We start from the raw sequence: 16,522 nt of genomic DNA on the forward strand, positions 1-16,522 counted from the left end.
GTAAAATTTCTTTCAATGACAATGCCTCGTGCAAGTTTTATGAAGAAATTGGAAGCTATAAAAGTACATGGCCAATAGGGATGTGTCCCACCTGCAAGATCTGTGTAAGGGTAGATGAACTTGTCACTCTTGAAAGTGGAGCGAGCAAAGACTGTCCACCGTCAGTCACCCAATTCAGTGTTTTCGTTAATGTTGTACTGGATGTCATCAAGGGATGGACTTCAGCATTGGTTCCAGGTTCTTCTGAAAGTATTGCAGTGTCCCTCGTCAGAGAATATTATGTTGTTCGTGGACTCACCTAGGGATCCAATGAGGCTATGATTCCAGTAAGCAGCCTCATTCAATGTGCGAATAGCTGCAACTCTTCCTTTTATGCCTAGGCTCTAGGCCATGACCTCAGCCTGGCAGAATCTGTCCTTGAGTATGCTTTGCCCACCATCTTAAAGAATGAACCAATTGTAGGATATGATGGGCTCCCTTCTCTCTACAGCCCATGCGAGAACCATGTCCAGACTCTGGATTTGTTGCATAACTTTAGGTCTACTGCTGCAACATAATTCCAAGTAGATAGCAATCTAAAACTGATACAACTGTGCTCTTAATCCTCAAGTCTTTGTTATAACCTTCGATTAGAGTTTCAAAATATATCCCAATTCAGAAATCTGTCAAGCTCCATTTTGAAAAATCAGCACTCTACACCAGGTGGAACTTTATTCCACATGTTTGCAATTTTCAGAGAGAAAAAAAAACCATGTATGGTCTTTACAATTTTCTGCACCTGGAATGACCAGAATACGGAGGTCGATTACTGGGATGAGGAAATCTAGTTAAAGCATGCGAGTTCCAGAAAACTGGCCAGCAAAACATTCCTACAGCAATTTTACCCTGTAGCTACAACTAAAATTTAATTTGACTGGCTAAATAGAATCTTCAATTTTATGTTTCGCCCACTGCTGTTCAGTTCTTTTCCTTTAAGATTCACCTAAGCATGGCTTCAAACCTTCAGACTTTCTCCTGTCAGAAGACAGGACACTGATTTATGGACTAGACCACAGTTGCCATCATTAAAAGCTATTATACACGGATGAGCAAGGCACATCTCAAGTTAAGTATCTCCCTGTAGTGTGAGGCTCCATCTAGCAGCCAGGCCCAGAATTAGTAAAGCTTGTACAATGTTAGCACATCATTTAAATACTATTGAAGGCTCACAATTCAATATTAAAACATTAGATTAGGAGCCCATCTAGTCTGGATCAAGCTGCTGGACCACACTAGTCTTTCTAATTTTAAAATGAAGGCCACCTCGGCATTACAGAAGAAAGACTTGCATTTCTGTTGTGCCTTTCGTGACCACCAGATGTCTCAAAGTGCTTTACAGCCAATGAAGTACTTTTTGAAGTGTAGTCGCTGTTGTAGTGTGGCTACAGTGGGTCTAATTTTTGAGAGGGTATCTCAACACGATAGAGGATTTTGAGACGATGAAATAGCAGTACACTGTACTGATATGTTGGGATAGGTTCTAAATCACAGGCAGTAGAGGACATGGTTGTATAATGAACCTGGGACACTGACGCACACTTACAGGCATTATTTCTGCTCCCCCCAAATGTCATTTTTTCTGTGGTCTCAATCCTTTTATAGTAGAAAGACTGCCATTCTTCCTGATCTATCAGTTTTGATCCCATCAAATTTACCTCTTACCTCTTTTTGGCACTAAATCTTCACACATTTAGGCACTTCATCATTTTCTTGTCACTTCAAATTAACTACACTTCAAGGTACATGAAAATGACTTAGAATTTAAGTTATTTTTGTCTAACTATTCTGGTTATTAATAACTTGGGTTATCATTTTACCAGATATGTTTTGAAACCCATGAGACTTGCAAGAAAACTGAGAAACAGTGAAGCACAGATCACACCTTCCAACTGTCTTATGAACATTGTAAAATATATAATTTTCTCCATTGGTTGTAATCATACTCAAGTATGTGGTTCTTTGCTGTCCAGACTAGAATTCAAACTTAAAATTGTGGGTTAGGGGTTGATATAGGCTGGAAGATCCCTCGGAACAGCTCCCATTCTGCCAGTGTTACTTCGCCAAAAGCGAGACAGAAGCCTAGTGGAGCAGGAGCAGATCCGATGAACTTCCTGGCCATAGTTTTCTGGATAGAGCCATTGGGCAACAACCAATCACTCCATTTTTTGGAAGCAGCGCAATTTAGCATGGTTTGATTAGCCAGCAACAAGTATTCACGTCTATCTCTGAACATCGCAATATTTAATAGCTCTGAATGAAAAAAAAACTTATTTCACAGTGAATTCATTGCAAGGTGGTCGACTTTGAATAGTTCGGTAAGGGAAGCTCGCCATATCGGAGTAAAGCTCTGTTAATGCTACTTAACTGCCTTTATATGCCAAACTGAAAGACCATGCAAGAATATTCCATTCTACAAGTTAAACAGTAAAAGTAAATTTAATTCAATGTAATGTTTAAAGTGTGCTAAACAGTAATAAGTTTCTTCCCAAATTGAAATTAAACTGTATGATTGACAGATGCATGTTCTCAATATGGTGAAAGAGTGCATTTACATGCCCATTATTGCTTCATTATACTGTTGGGAATCAGAAGGGGTTCTCTACAGACAAAAAGGTCTTAAAGACAGGCTTACTGTATTAGCTGGGTATTATGTTAACCCAATATAGTTGTCTTAACATTCTTCAAGTGTATCAGTTTTAATAACGGACAGATTTAGGAGGTAATTACCACACGCCCCCACAGACATTCTGGTCACACTCCTACCTTTCTGAATATGGGTCGGAGGCTACTGGAGCTACAATCAGTTTTACCAGATCCAAACCCATACCTGACTGATCTGCTGCTAGCAGGACAAGGCACTTCACCAGGGATTTATCTGGCACTGCTAACCATCAAATGCAGAGTAGAATAAGGCAAGGCACAGAAATGTTTTTGTACCAAGTCACTCATTTTTTTTAAATGAGGAAATAATGAATGATGACAGTGCTTGCACAATTCCTGCTCTTAGCTGTGGTGAAACAGCACACCCCATAACAAATATATGACAAAGCATGTGTAGAGGTATCATTATTTTGAGTCACACACGGGCTATGCCTGTACCCGAGAAAGCACAAAGAGGCACGGTTCCATCTTCTTGCAGGTCTAGTCCACTCACCATCATCAGAAACTTACCCCAACCCCTCACAACTGAAAGCGGAGGTTACAACTACCCATTGTCTACCAAAACATCCACGGGAATAACACGATGCAAACTTACTGCCCTATGACCCACTGCTCCTGCTCAACTTAAGCCCTCTGCCAGGGAATCTCCTCAGCCCTGTTAATGTGTAAAGCTAGCCCAATGCAAGACCTGTATCTGCAATTATCATGTACCAGGACCAAATCAATCAAGTAAATTATGCACAACTCAAAAATCTGAAGAGAAAAATAAACACAATGACACCATAATGTAGCAAAACAGCCTTTCTCTAACTTCTCTGTGCAAGTTCTAAAATACAGTTTTCTATAAAGGGCAACATTACTGACTGAGATATGAATCCTTTGGTATTAGCAAATTATACTACGTCACTAAGAGGCAAGAAACAAAATATTCAATGTTGTCTTTGTACTCAAATGAATACATACGTTCAATAATTCATTGGGGTAGATTTTTGTCTTTACCAGCTGGGTGGTAATCTGGCAGGGCAGATCACTGCCCCCCTTTATAAAACCCGCCTGATTATTAATCCATTAATTTGAATGGATTAATAATCGGGGGGGGGGGTGGGAAGTGGAGGAAGTTACCTTCTCACAACCATCAGTCTCCTTTGTCTGCAGTGCAGTCTGGCCCTTCCAACCAACATAAAAACACAAATGTTGGGAATTCATAGGCAAATACGAAGAAAGAAAATTGCTGGTCTTTTCAATTACCTTCTTTTGCAAGTTGCAATTATTATGGTAATTTCACACCACTACTTCTTATTTCCCTGTTCTGATACTTACAAATCACAATAGTTGGGACAGATTCACAGTTATCCAATTAACAACACCTCTGTTTTTAGAAAGGACATTTTATTTTGTTCCCTCCTCATCTCCATTGGAGTGCCAGTACCACAGGTAGCAGAAGTTCCAAATGCTCTGTTAATGTTACTTGGAGATGTGCAAGAGCGACTTGCCCTGCTTTGCCATTTAATCTTTTGCCCTCCCTTCCAGTATGGTGCTCATTCACCTCACCCTGTTGGGAATAATGAGTGGGGCTCCAAATTCTATCTTTGCGGTATAGCACACTGATGGTGCAAGTACCATCAGTATTGTGATAACGGATAGTGCTATTATTTTAAACCAATATTAGTATTTGATGAAATTATGCTTGCCTTTTCCACTGGTTCAGCAGAGTATGGCAATGAGTAGCTATAGATTCCAGTTACCATTTCCATTTCCTGCTGAATTGGCTGGTCCCAGCAGTGGCAGAGGCACTATGATTGGTCTCAAGTATTCCTGGGTTATGGAGGGCAAAATCAGCCAGGTTATGCTTCCGATTGCAATTTGCTGGAGGTTTGCCTGCACAGTCTTCAGGTGAGGATAGGGTTGGGCTCAGCTGTAAAGCTTTAGATGGTAAAACGGCCTACTGACAAATTATCCACACTCACATTTAGAATTGACGCTTGGGAAAAGTGCCAGAGAGCAGCTCAGCAAGAACACAATTGGCCCGGATTTTGCAATAGAAATAAAAGGTGAGGCCGTCAGCGCTCACCGTTATTGAATAAATCAAACAACTTCCGGTGCCTGTACATGCATAGTTAAATGCGGAAATCAGGAGGTTGCTGGCCGAGTTGTCCTGTTCCTCCAGAAACTGTGCTACACCTGTATCTCGCAAAGAAACTCGGCATTGAAATACATGAAGTGCGGGAAGTTGTGGTATTTAGCCACTAGAGGCCAGAAAATGTTAATGTAATGGCAAAATACTGCGGATGCTGGAAATCTGAAATAACAGAAAATGCTGTAATACTCAGCAGGCCAGGCAGCATCTATGGAGAGAGAAACAGAGTTAACGTTTCAGGTCTGGGACCCTTCATCAGAACTGGAAAAAGCTGGAGATGTAACAGATATTAAGCAGGTGCAGAGACAGGGGGGGGGGGATTAGGAGGGGAGGAAGGAATAGAAAGAATACCCTGTGCTTTTGTAAGAGGCAGGAAAGATAAAATGTTGCAAATGGGAGTGGCAAAAATCATACTGCATGAAAAACGGGGGCAGGGATAATTATCTGAAATTGTTAAACTCAATGTTGAGTCCAGCAGGCTGCAAAGTGCCCAATCGAAAGATGAGGTGCTGTTCCTCGAGCTTACGTTGAGCTTCATTGCAGCAATGCAATAGCCCGAGGACAGAGAGATCAGAGTGGGAGTGAAGCGGTGAATTAAAGTGACAGGCGACCGGAAGCTTAGGGTCACCCTTACGGACTGAACGGTGGTATTCCGCAAAGCGGTCACCCAATCTGCGTTTGGTCTCCCCAATGTAGAGAAGACCGCATCGTGAGCAGCGACTACAGTATATTAAATTGCAAGAAGTACACGTAAATCGCTGTTTCACCTGGAAAGGGTGTTTGGGGCCCTGGACAGTGGGCATGTCTTCCTTTCACCCCACCAGCCTCCACATTCAACAGACCCTGGTCCACTCCTCAATCACCCCCCAACAGCCCTTCTCCTTCACCTGGCACCTTCCCGTGCAAGTGCAGGAGATGCAACACATGTCCTTTTACCTCCTCCCTTCCCACTGTCCAGGGCCCCAAACACCCCCTCCAGGTGAAACAGCGATTTACGTGTACTTCTTGCAATTTAATATACTGTATTCGCTGCTCACGATGCGGTCTCCTCTACATTGGGGAGACCAAACGCAGATTGGGTGACCGTTTTGCGGAACACCTCCGTTCAGTCCGTAAGGGTGACCCTGAGCTTCCGGTCGCCTGTCACTTTAATTCACCGCTTCACTCCCACTCTGATCTCTCTGTCCTCGAGCTATTGCATTGCTGCAACGAAGCTCAACGTAAGCTCAAGGAACAGCACCTCATCTTTCGATTGGGCACTTTGGAGCCTGCTGGACTCAACATTGAGTTTAACAATTTCAGATAATTATCCCTGCCACCATTTTTCATGCAGTATGATTTTTGCCATTCCCATTTGCAACATTTTATCTTTCCTGCCTCTTACAAAAGCACAGGGTATTCTTTCAATTCCTTCCTCCCCTTCTAAACCCCCCTCCCCCCTGTCTCTGCACCTGCTTAATATCTGTTACATCTCCAGCTTTTTCCAGTTCTGATGAAGGGTCCCAGACCTGAAACGTTAACTCTGTTTCTCTCTCCACGGATGCTGCCTGGCCTGCTGAGTATTTCCAGCATTTTCTGTTATTTCAGAAAATGTTAATGTTTGTCCATTCAAGTGCAAGTGAATTTTTAATGGTGTGTTAAGTTTTAATTACTGCCAAATAACCTCTTTGGCACTGAAAATAAAGTTTTACAAGTGTGGAGTCTCATTCCTTCAGATTTGAATTATTGGGGGAGATTTTAAAAATGTTACTTTTTTTGCCTCTTTTGATCTCTCAATCTAATCCAATCCACTTCCAAAACTATCTTCCCGGGTGGTGGGAAGAGGATTATAGGTACTTAATTGCTTGTTAACAGGTAGTCAAGAGCTTTTTCCAATTTTGACTGGTCTACTGCAGGCTTCCCGACGTCCGGACACCACACCAGGGTTAGTGTGGCGTGCTGGGGATCTACTGTAATGTTTCTTCATTGATGACAGCTGCAGAAGTTGTATGAAGGATCCAATGGTACACTGGGGAGTTTCAGAGGTAAGAAAATGTTGGGAAAATAATTTTTAATGTTTTTAGACTTTTCTGTAGGTAACAAGTTTTGAAGTCTGTGTGTAGTCCAACCTCATTGGGAGAACCTCTCTCACCAGCGACAGATTACTTCTGTAACCTCGCCTGCAGCTGCCATCTGTTCTAGCCGAAGGAGGGATTCACTGGAGAGCCTGGGTGCAAGGGCTCACCTTTGTACAGTGATTGCAGCACCTCAATGCTGTCAAACACTGAAAAAAATCACCCGTCAAAAAAATTGTGCATGGCCCCTTTAAGAAAACCAGCAGATGACGCATCATCAACTGATTTCATCTGACACCGGCTTTCTCTTAATTGGCCAGCAAGCCTGAAGGGCAGGCTTAACAAGGCCAATTCACGCAAAACAGCGTCTGTGCGTCGGACGTCGTTGGGGGCAGGATCGGAACCCGGAAGGAAGCTGTCCCGCCCCGAGGCCGCACCGAAAGGTAAAATCCAGCCCTGCGTGTCTCAGTGAGGATTCTTCAATCCAATTGGTTAAGGAGACACACCATTGCTTGACCTGTTCACACAGGTCCCAGATCCCCTGTAGAGGGCGCCGTGCTGTTTTAGCTCACTAGTAACCAGAGGTTCCAGTGCAAAAGCCCACAGAAAGTCTGTGGACAAGTGCATGTGTAATGAACGGCTAGTGCCTTTTGTTTGTTGCCGACTGCAAAATCTGGGCCAATATGTTCACGGAAGAAGAAATTTGGTAGGAAGGGGAGAGAAAGAAAGACTGTCCTGCAACATCCTTAGCTGGAACTCAACCACCAAAAGTCGACCTGCAAAAATCTTTTAACGTGACAATTTTTCAAATATTTGTCTTTAATTTAGTTAAAAACTTAGTTGAGTTCCAAAATGTTGATACATCTACCAATAAAAAGACAGCAATTGCTATTGTGTAAATTTGTTACTAAATTTAACTTCATACAAGAGAGATTTTTTTTTTTTTTTTTTTTTTAAAAACAGCACAAAAAATGTGCTTTGAAAAACCAGAAGAAGGTTAAGACAAATTTTGGTGTGAGCAATAGCCCACCAGGTGCCCATCATTCAAAATTCCTCCCTGGCTTCTAGAATAGCAACTGCGTTTCTGTGTTTAACTGTAGTTGAGCTTGTTGAAAAGCCAATTAAGAACATTTCATGCTAAAGGTTTTGAATTTACAACAGAACATGGGTACACAGTATCTGATAGCATCAGTGATGCACACACACAGGATCAGCAGGGTACTAACCAGGCTATCAAATGTCTGAAATCTACTGACACAGCGTGACTGTTTTAATTTTCCAGTGAAAATGGACATTCAAATTCAGAACTTATAAAAGATGCCAGAGCAACAGATGTATTTATAGACTGATACACTCCTGTGGTCACTTCATAAAGTGACCCTTTAATGTAACAGTAAATACACTACTGCAGTTAGTGGGGGAAGCAGAGATTGTGTTAAGCTTTTAAGAATAGGTTAAATCGGAGGTTGTAGAAAAGGAGGATAAAGGGATATTTGAACAAGGCAGGCACGTAGGATTAGGGTAAATTTTCACGTGGTGGCAAGACACGAACAACGACTAGTTGGGCTAAATGGGCCGGTTTCTGTGTCGTAATTTCCATGTAATTCAACGTCAAAAATAGCTTTTCAGCATGGCAGTGTACTGTTGCACAGATGGGATTTTTTAATGCTTCAATTATGTAATTGTGCTTGTAAAAATGTATATGCAAAAATATTAAGTTGTGAGCTTTAAAAGAATATTCTTGAGCTCACATCGTTCTCCATATAGCATCTGTGCAGCTACACTGAAGGGCAGATCAGTGACAGGCTATGCAGAATAATGACCTGCAACTTACACTGTCAGCTAGTAACCTGAAAAATTTATATTATCCTTCATATTGTTGTGTAATGGTTCCACATGACAGCAGAAGATTTTAGAAAAAAAAAGGCAAAGCAAAACTGTGATCACTCTTCCTTTTACACCAAATTATTTGCACTACATGTTCCATTCAAATACAATAATGCATTTTTTGTCACTTAGGGCAAAATAATTAATATTTTTCCAGATGTCACAAATATGCACCCAAGCTTTTAAAAACCATCACCAATCTCAGGAGCACAATTCAATAAATATATATTTTCCACACAATACTGCATAAAACTTCCAGCATTAACACATGATGCCTTTTGAAGCATGTAATGGAGTTTGCTTCTCGTGGTTTAATTTTTTTTTAACCTGTTCCTGGAGTCAGGGAATATTTATATCGGCACAGAAAATGCTGGAAATACTCAGGAGGTCAGACAGCATCTGAGGAGAGACAGAGAGACAGAGTTAACATTTCAGGTCGATGACCCTTCATCAGAACTGAAAGGCCAACAACCCAAAACGTTAACTCACTCTCTCTCTCCACAGATGCTGCCTGACCTGCTGTGTATTTCCAGCATTTTCTGCTTTTATTTCAGATTTCCAGCATTCGCAGTATTTTGCCTTTTGTTTGAATATTTATATTGGAGCTGGCTATAAGACTAAAAATGGACAGCAAGGACTGTTGCTGCAAACAATAATTTTACACAAGCTGCAATGTTTAAAATGCAAAAGCCATAAGGGTAGCCTTCGAGGGACAAGCAGTGCATTGTCTTCCAGTGCATTGGGTTTCCCACACTTTCAGCTAAGCCAATCAGAATGAAAAGCACTGGAAGCATGCGCAATGCACATCAGCATTAGTGTGCTTTTGCAGATTTCAGTTTATAAGTTAGAAGCTTAGCAAGTGGCACAGCAGCATTATTGCGGGGATAATATGATTGGCTATTCAATCCATTAAAACAGTCAAGCTCCTACGAGTCCAAAAGAGTAAGCTAGAGTGTTGTCGCATAACCAGTATTTACTTATATTTAAACACACAGATAGGCAATGATATTCTTTTACAGTTTATTACACATTAATTCTCTTTGTAGTACATTCAGGGTCTTAAAAAAATATAAGAAAAATCCCATGCTAGCACAGTATTACATAGCGCTTGGTGCTGCAGTTAATTAGGGTTTGAATGATAAATACATTGTCACACTGACTCAACCAATACAACTTGCTTAACACTGAATGCACAGATGGCAATACACCAGTAGTTATTCTCAATGGAGCAATCTTGCTATTCCAGTAAACGCGCTATAAACAAAACAACATCCCAGAACACTTCACTTGATACATGCAGTCAAGCTTTATTGCTATATAACTTGAAAATAGATGGTTGAGCTGTACAGCCATAAAGTCTCAATAGTTTACCGCTGTGGCATATGTCAATAGCAGCCCAGAAGCTCAAGTGTGAAAAATGATCTTAAAATCAAAGCAGTCTTAATGGAAGGAACACATTGCAACTCTCCACATTATTAAACCTTTCAGGATTTTTTTTCCTATGGTGTAAAATACATCTTTAACACCCCTGGAGGGAACCTTTTGTACAGACATTGAATGTACTAGAGATAGATGTTTTTAATGCAACTTCATTCAGTTCAGTCAGTATTCATCTCTTTATTTACTCAGTGCAAGGAATAAAATGAATTACTTCTTTCTACGGCAGTAAGAACTGCAAAGCGCAACATGTCTAGTTTATTAGTTACTTTTTCCAATTCCAACTATCAATTTTAAGCTTGGTCAGTATGAAGTATGCAAGCCACAGGGGTGAATTAAAAAATTAGGGGCAAGATGAATGAAACCCAATTCTTTTTATAGCATAAAAGTTAGAACCCCCCCTCCACACACTCCAAAATCACAGAATTCTCCCCATGCTTCCCATCAACTTATCATAGGTGGTTGTGTTATTCTATTTTAGTAACCGTCTGTACAAGATTAAGACAGATGTGAATCTTTCCCTTCTTAAAACGGTTAGTCTTCTTTAAAATGTTCTTGTTACACCCCAACAATACAGAAATTGTTAAACTTTCTCTTCTTCCATTGGGGAACATAAGTTAGAGCAGCCTATTAACAATGAAAAACACTGTTTTCAGTGTACACAAATACAATGTGACACTTTGGTGATCCAGCAATGATTCATCTAGTTGCAATCCTGTGAAAAAGTATTAAGAGTGAAAAAATCAAATCAAAAATAAACTCTGTTTCTAGTAGGGGAGGGGAGGGAGGAGAGAAAATTATTTAAAACTAATAGAAAAAAAGACATTCCTAACTGCTCTGAAGTGTGATCAAATCTTTGCTTTTTAAAAGCTCAACTCTAAATTGTCTTTTCCTGGAATAGTAATCCTACAACCTTCACTTCAGTATGTCTATACTATATGAACATAACACTGTAGCTTTGCATGTAACACCTCCATACTAATGGAGTTACTGAGCTACATACAATGTCTACACTGTAACCCAAATGGAATGTATATGTCATATCACTACACAGGAGTTTGTTTGCAGCTTTGATCCTCTTTTGATCATATCAATCACACAGCCACTCCATTTTAGCTTCTTTCACTCTATCTCTCTGGAGATTTAGATGTCACAGCTCTATACGGATCTGACAAATCAGTTTGCATTCTGATAAATCTCTTCTGCACAAAGGAATGGAACTTGTGCATTAATCTGACCGCAGCCCAGTCTAAAAGGGTAGAAGAAGGCTTTTGACCTTTGATTTTATCAGATTAAACGGCTTATTTAACATTATTAAGGAACTATAACAGAAATGCATTTAACAGCTTAGTCTCTAAGCCATCTTTCTAGTTTCTTGCAATTGTTTGCACTGACAGCTAACCTAGATTCCGTCTCTCGTCTTCTCAGCTGAACCTCAAGGGAAGGCAAAATATATTTTACATTGCACTTTGCCTAAAGGGCTTTCAGTAAAATTTAATTTTCTTACTGCATTGATTTTTCCATTATATCTTGTAACAACCCAGCAATATCTCACAAGAATCCAAAGTGTTGGAAAAAAATATTTGATTGATTTTGCAGAGCTGTATTAAAGCAATGTGAGGATTTTATTCATTTCTTTCCACAAGGCTCTGTTGTCCTATTATAACCAGAAAGAGCAAGCTCCTTTTGCAAGTCAATGTGCCGACAGTTACCATTTGATTTTGATTTTTTGAGCGCGCGGAGTCCCATGAAATACACCAGCTAAGTACTGACACAGTGACTTAAAGAGGAGACCTCTACACATACCATAGCTTTTCTAAGCAGTTTGATGTTTGCTGAAGTTCTGTGACTTGCAGTCTAATGAAAATGAATGACTTCCAATCTACTGGGAGTGAACCACTTAGTCATTCCTATCTGAGTACAGCAAACTGCACAGAGGTACAAGGTCACAAGCCCCTGTCACAATTATTCTGTTTAATGAGGTATCAGAAGCATTGAACTAGTTCAAAAGTCTATAGAGAGGTAGTCGAGTGATAAAATAGTAAAATAATGTTCAGCCTAACAGACTTGGAAATACGGGAAAATATCCAACAGATTAGATGCAATCTACACCATTTTCTCTTTAATAATTTGTTTGAAAAATTGAACACAAAATTATACTAAATTTAAAATTAAAAAAATTAATACCTCAATGCTGAAAAACGAATTCCCCTCTCCCAAATCGAAGATTTCAAAACATTTTAATTTGGGGAATTTTACATTAAAAAAAATATTTGCAGAATATCACTTAGTTCTCTGGGTCCCTACTTTATACATAAAGGCACACTTATCTGCACATATATACATAAAGTATATGTGCACATATTTGTGTTAGGTGTCATTTTTAATCAAACTCAACCAGACATTAATTTTTGAGTGAACTATTACAAACTTAGCTCCTTGTCATGTTTTTTTCTGAAAAGATGCTCTTTATTGTCTTGTGTGGGATGATCAGAACTATCACAGATCATTCTCGTGTATCACATTCCATAGAGAATAAAACCTGTCCTACACAATGTGATCCTTGTTGAGGTTGATGAGGAAATCTTTACACCGCGATGTTGGTAATTAACATTCTATGGACCATAATGGGTAATACCGAACAATGTCCTATTACAACAACTTCGTGTATTTGGGGCAAGTGTGTGTTAGTTTGTGATGTATACCACTAGAGGTTACAGAATGTCTTGTGTCCATCAGCCAGTATTGGTTTATTCATAGAATTTGCACTTGTCTAATTAATTTATGGAAGCAATTAAAATGAATGCCTTGTGTGAAGTACGACGGCTATGCAGTTTTCATTCATGCTTATTTTATCTGAGATTATGCAGTAAACCATTGCAATCTAACCCTCGAGTGCCACCAGACACCTGAACACAATCGGTGTTGGTAGAAATACGCACGGATCGACTTGTACACAACGTTGGTGTGTGTATGCAAGTGTAAGTAAGCTAACCTTTTTTAACGTTTCTATTAATACAACAAACAAAAAAATGTCGAAATGCAACGAGAGGGGCTCAAAACAGCTCGACTCGGTGAGAAACCGAGCCCCCTTGTCCCCATGTCAACTGTTGGCAAAGAGACCTCAGCGAAGGCAGCTGTAACTGGGAGGGGGAAGTGAGTGACACGCCTTGGAAAGATGGACCGACTCAGCCCAGCCAGCAGCATCTCTTCATCCCATCTCCCAGTCACTGCTGGCTGTGGAGACGCTGCATTCACATCCAGAGGGAGCCCCCCTCTCTCAGCGACATCACCACCCCATTAATCAACAGTAACTTTAAATAAAAGGTAAAGGTAGTTTGCGGATTTAAAAAATCATTGCCACTTTAAAATCCACAGCGAACTTTGTTCATTCAGATAACTAATCAGTCTCACTTCTCATGCCTAGTTAAAATTTTATTTAAAAAAAAAAAACTTAAGCTAATTCAACCAAACTGAACTAAGTCTTGAGTTGTGTTTCTCGGTTGGCGGATCATTTCTTACAGCTTTCTGGACGCGGTCGCTTAACGGTCCAGGCGGACCTGTTACTTCAAACTCAGCCCTCCTCCTGTTCGCTCTCCCCACCGCCTGACCACTTTCGTAAATCAAATAAAAAACATTGGAGCATTAAAAACCAAAAAAAAACCAACCAAACCAATCCAGCAAATCCTCAATTAAAAGCAACGCCAACATCACCAATAAACTTCTTGCTGACTGTCCAAGTAGATTAAGAGGCTAACTTTTTCTTGGAAATAATTCCTTGACAAAAAAAAACAAACGCCAATAATATCACAAGCAGTCCCGGGCTGAATTCGAATAATAGTCAGTCTTGAAAGGAGGGAGAAAACACAGATTTAAACCGACACTTGGAAGAGATGTCGCGCTATATCCTGAATAGCCAATCTTGTCCTGAAAGATTCAGAGACACACAGAGACAAATCCAAACAAGCTTCTTTTTAAAAAAAAAAAATAAAACAAAATGAGTTCACCGCCAATGCAACAACCCGCCGCCGAGTTTCTGGGAAGCATAAGAAAACACAGCACTTACTGTCCTCAGTCAATAATATCGCCCCGCTTGGAAGAATAAAACCCCACACAAGGATTTCTTTTTCTCTCTCTCTTCCTTCAGTCAGAAAATAAGGAGTCTTTTCAATTCCGAACGCAGGCCTCGTTCGAGCTGCAAGCAAAACAAAACAAAAAACACGTCAGTCTTCTCTCTCTCGGAAGTATTTAAAATTTGCAATTGGGGAAAATGAAGCGAGGAATTAAGATGTGTAAAAGAAATTTTTTTTTTTGGTTGGCGTGAGTCAGCCCGCAGCTTGTACCTGCGCGTCTGTGTGGGGCGCGCTTTCCTCGGACCCTCACACACAGTCCATAGAGAGATGGGAGGTAGCAGTGAGAGAGAGAGAGAAGCAGCCCGACACCGTGCAACTCATTAACTGACTGAGATAGAGAGAGCGTGTCTGTGTTGCCGCTGCTCTTCTCAAACTCAGCAACACGGCATCAGGAGAAAGTGGGTATGAGCGAGAGCCGCTGCTCCCATTAAACACACACACACTCTCCTGTCTGTACCTGCATTTCTTGAGCGAGCCGCTTGATGGCTTCCATGAAAGGGACGATCACAAAACATCACATCTCCTGACCGTCCACTGCTGGTTAAATTGACAAACTCCAACACCTTAACCCCACACCACCGCCATACACATAATTTTTAAAAATTAAGTCCAAGACTTTTCAAAAAGTTTGAGTGCAGCAGGTCTTTTAGGTGAGGGATTACTAGCAAAGGTAGTGGAACATCACTTGGAAGGGTTCAAGGGCAGGGCAGATTGTAATTGTGGATAAGACACCAGATCCTCACCAACTCCATTGAATTTTACAGCAAAGTTGGCAGAAATGGTCAATATTGTTCTATTCTGGTATATAATAGAGAAAAAGGGGATAATGCAGCAATATAAATTCATGATTTGCCATAAAGTACAATTTATGCAGTGATTAGACACAAGTAGGGCAGCACGGTGGCATAGTGGTTAGCACTGTTGCCTCACAGCGCCAGAGACCCGGGTTCGAATCCGGCCTCGGGCGACTGTCTGTGTGGAGTTTGCACATTCTCCCCGTGTTTGCGTGGGTTTCCTCCGGGTGCTCCGGTTTCCTCCCACAGTCCAAAGATGTGCGCGGTTAGGTTGATTGGCTATGATAAATTGACCCTTAGTGTTAGGGGGATTAAATATGTGGGGTTACAGGGATAGGGTGGGATATGTGTTGGTGTAGGGGTTACGGGGATTGGGTGGGATATGTGTCGGTGCAGGCTCGATGGGCCGAAATGGCCTCTATCTGCACTGTGGGGTTTCTGTGATTTCTGTGAAGTACAATCAAGAACAGTGTATCCAACCAGACCGAATTACCGCCACATCTCCTCTGTGATCGTGGGCCAGGTTTCACTGGAGCGGGGCATCGAGCGACACGCCCCATTAGTTAGACTTGTTGGTACATGTTTAGGTTTTTAAAAAATGTTTCCCTCAAAGTTGCTTCAAGTGCGAGCTGGTAACGGTGCAGCGAGGGCAACTGGGCCTCCGGGCCTTCTTTTGATGGAGCAGTAAGGGTGACACTGGGTTGCCCCAGGGCCACCAAACAAAAATCAGCACAACAATTGTCCCTTTTAGGGCACCATGAATATAGGAAAGAAATATATGGTCCAATCAAACTAAAAGAAGCTCAACGTAAGCAACAACGTTCCAATAAAACAAAGGGAACTTTCCCAACTAAATCAGAATTTTGTCATCAGTGTTATGACACTCTATAACCTGCGGGGCCCACCAGTTGCGGAAGGCATCAAGCGCACCGGCGGACATCGTGTGCTCCCTCTTCAGGGCCATCCGGGCACGAACAAGATCGCGGAAGAGAGGCAGGCAGCCAGAGCAACCCCTCGGGCCCCGCTCATCCTGGACCTACAAATTTCTGTTTTAGGTAGGAGCAGACCCACGGGAAGATACTCTAGGTGCAGAAAAATAAATAAACAGAGGGGAAGAAAGATTTGATTCAGAGAGAAAAAGAAAGCCAGAAAGGAAAAGTAAGGAAACCATTGGCATTTTTAGAATCTCCTAAAACAATTCACAACCTGAAGGCATGAAATTCCACACTTCTGTTTAGTTACCTTCTGGGCAAGGGAGGTTGATTGGCAGTCATTAACAATTATCCTGTTGTTACAAGGGTACGGACTCTGTTAATTACAAGACTTAAATTTCTGTGGTGCTTTTAATGGGCAATTAATGCGCAAAAGCAGCAACTTCAT

This window comes from Somniosus microcephalus, chromosome 1 (genome assembly GCF_052327205.1).
Source record: "Somniosus microcephalus isolate GS21.2 chromosome 1, FLI_Smic_1.0, whole genome shotgun sequence".
Classification (NCBI taxonomy): Eukaryota; Metazoa; Chordata; class Chondrichthyes; order Squaliformes; family Somniosidae; genus Somniosus; species Somniosus microcephalus.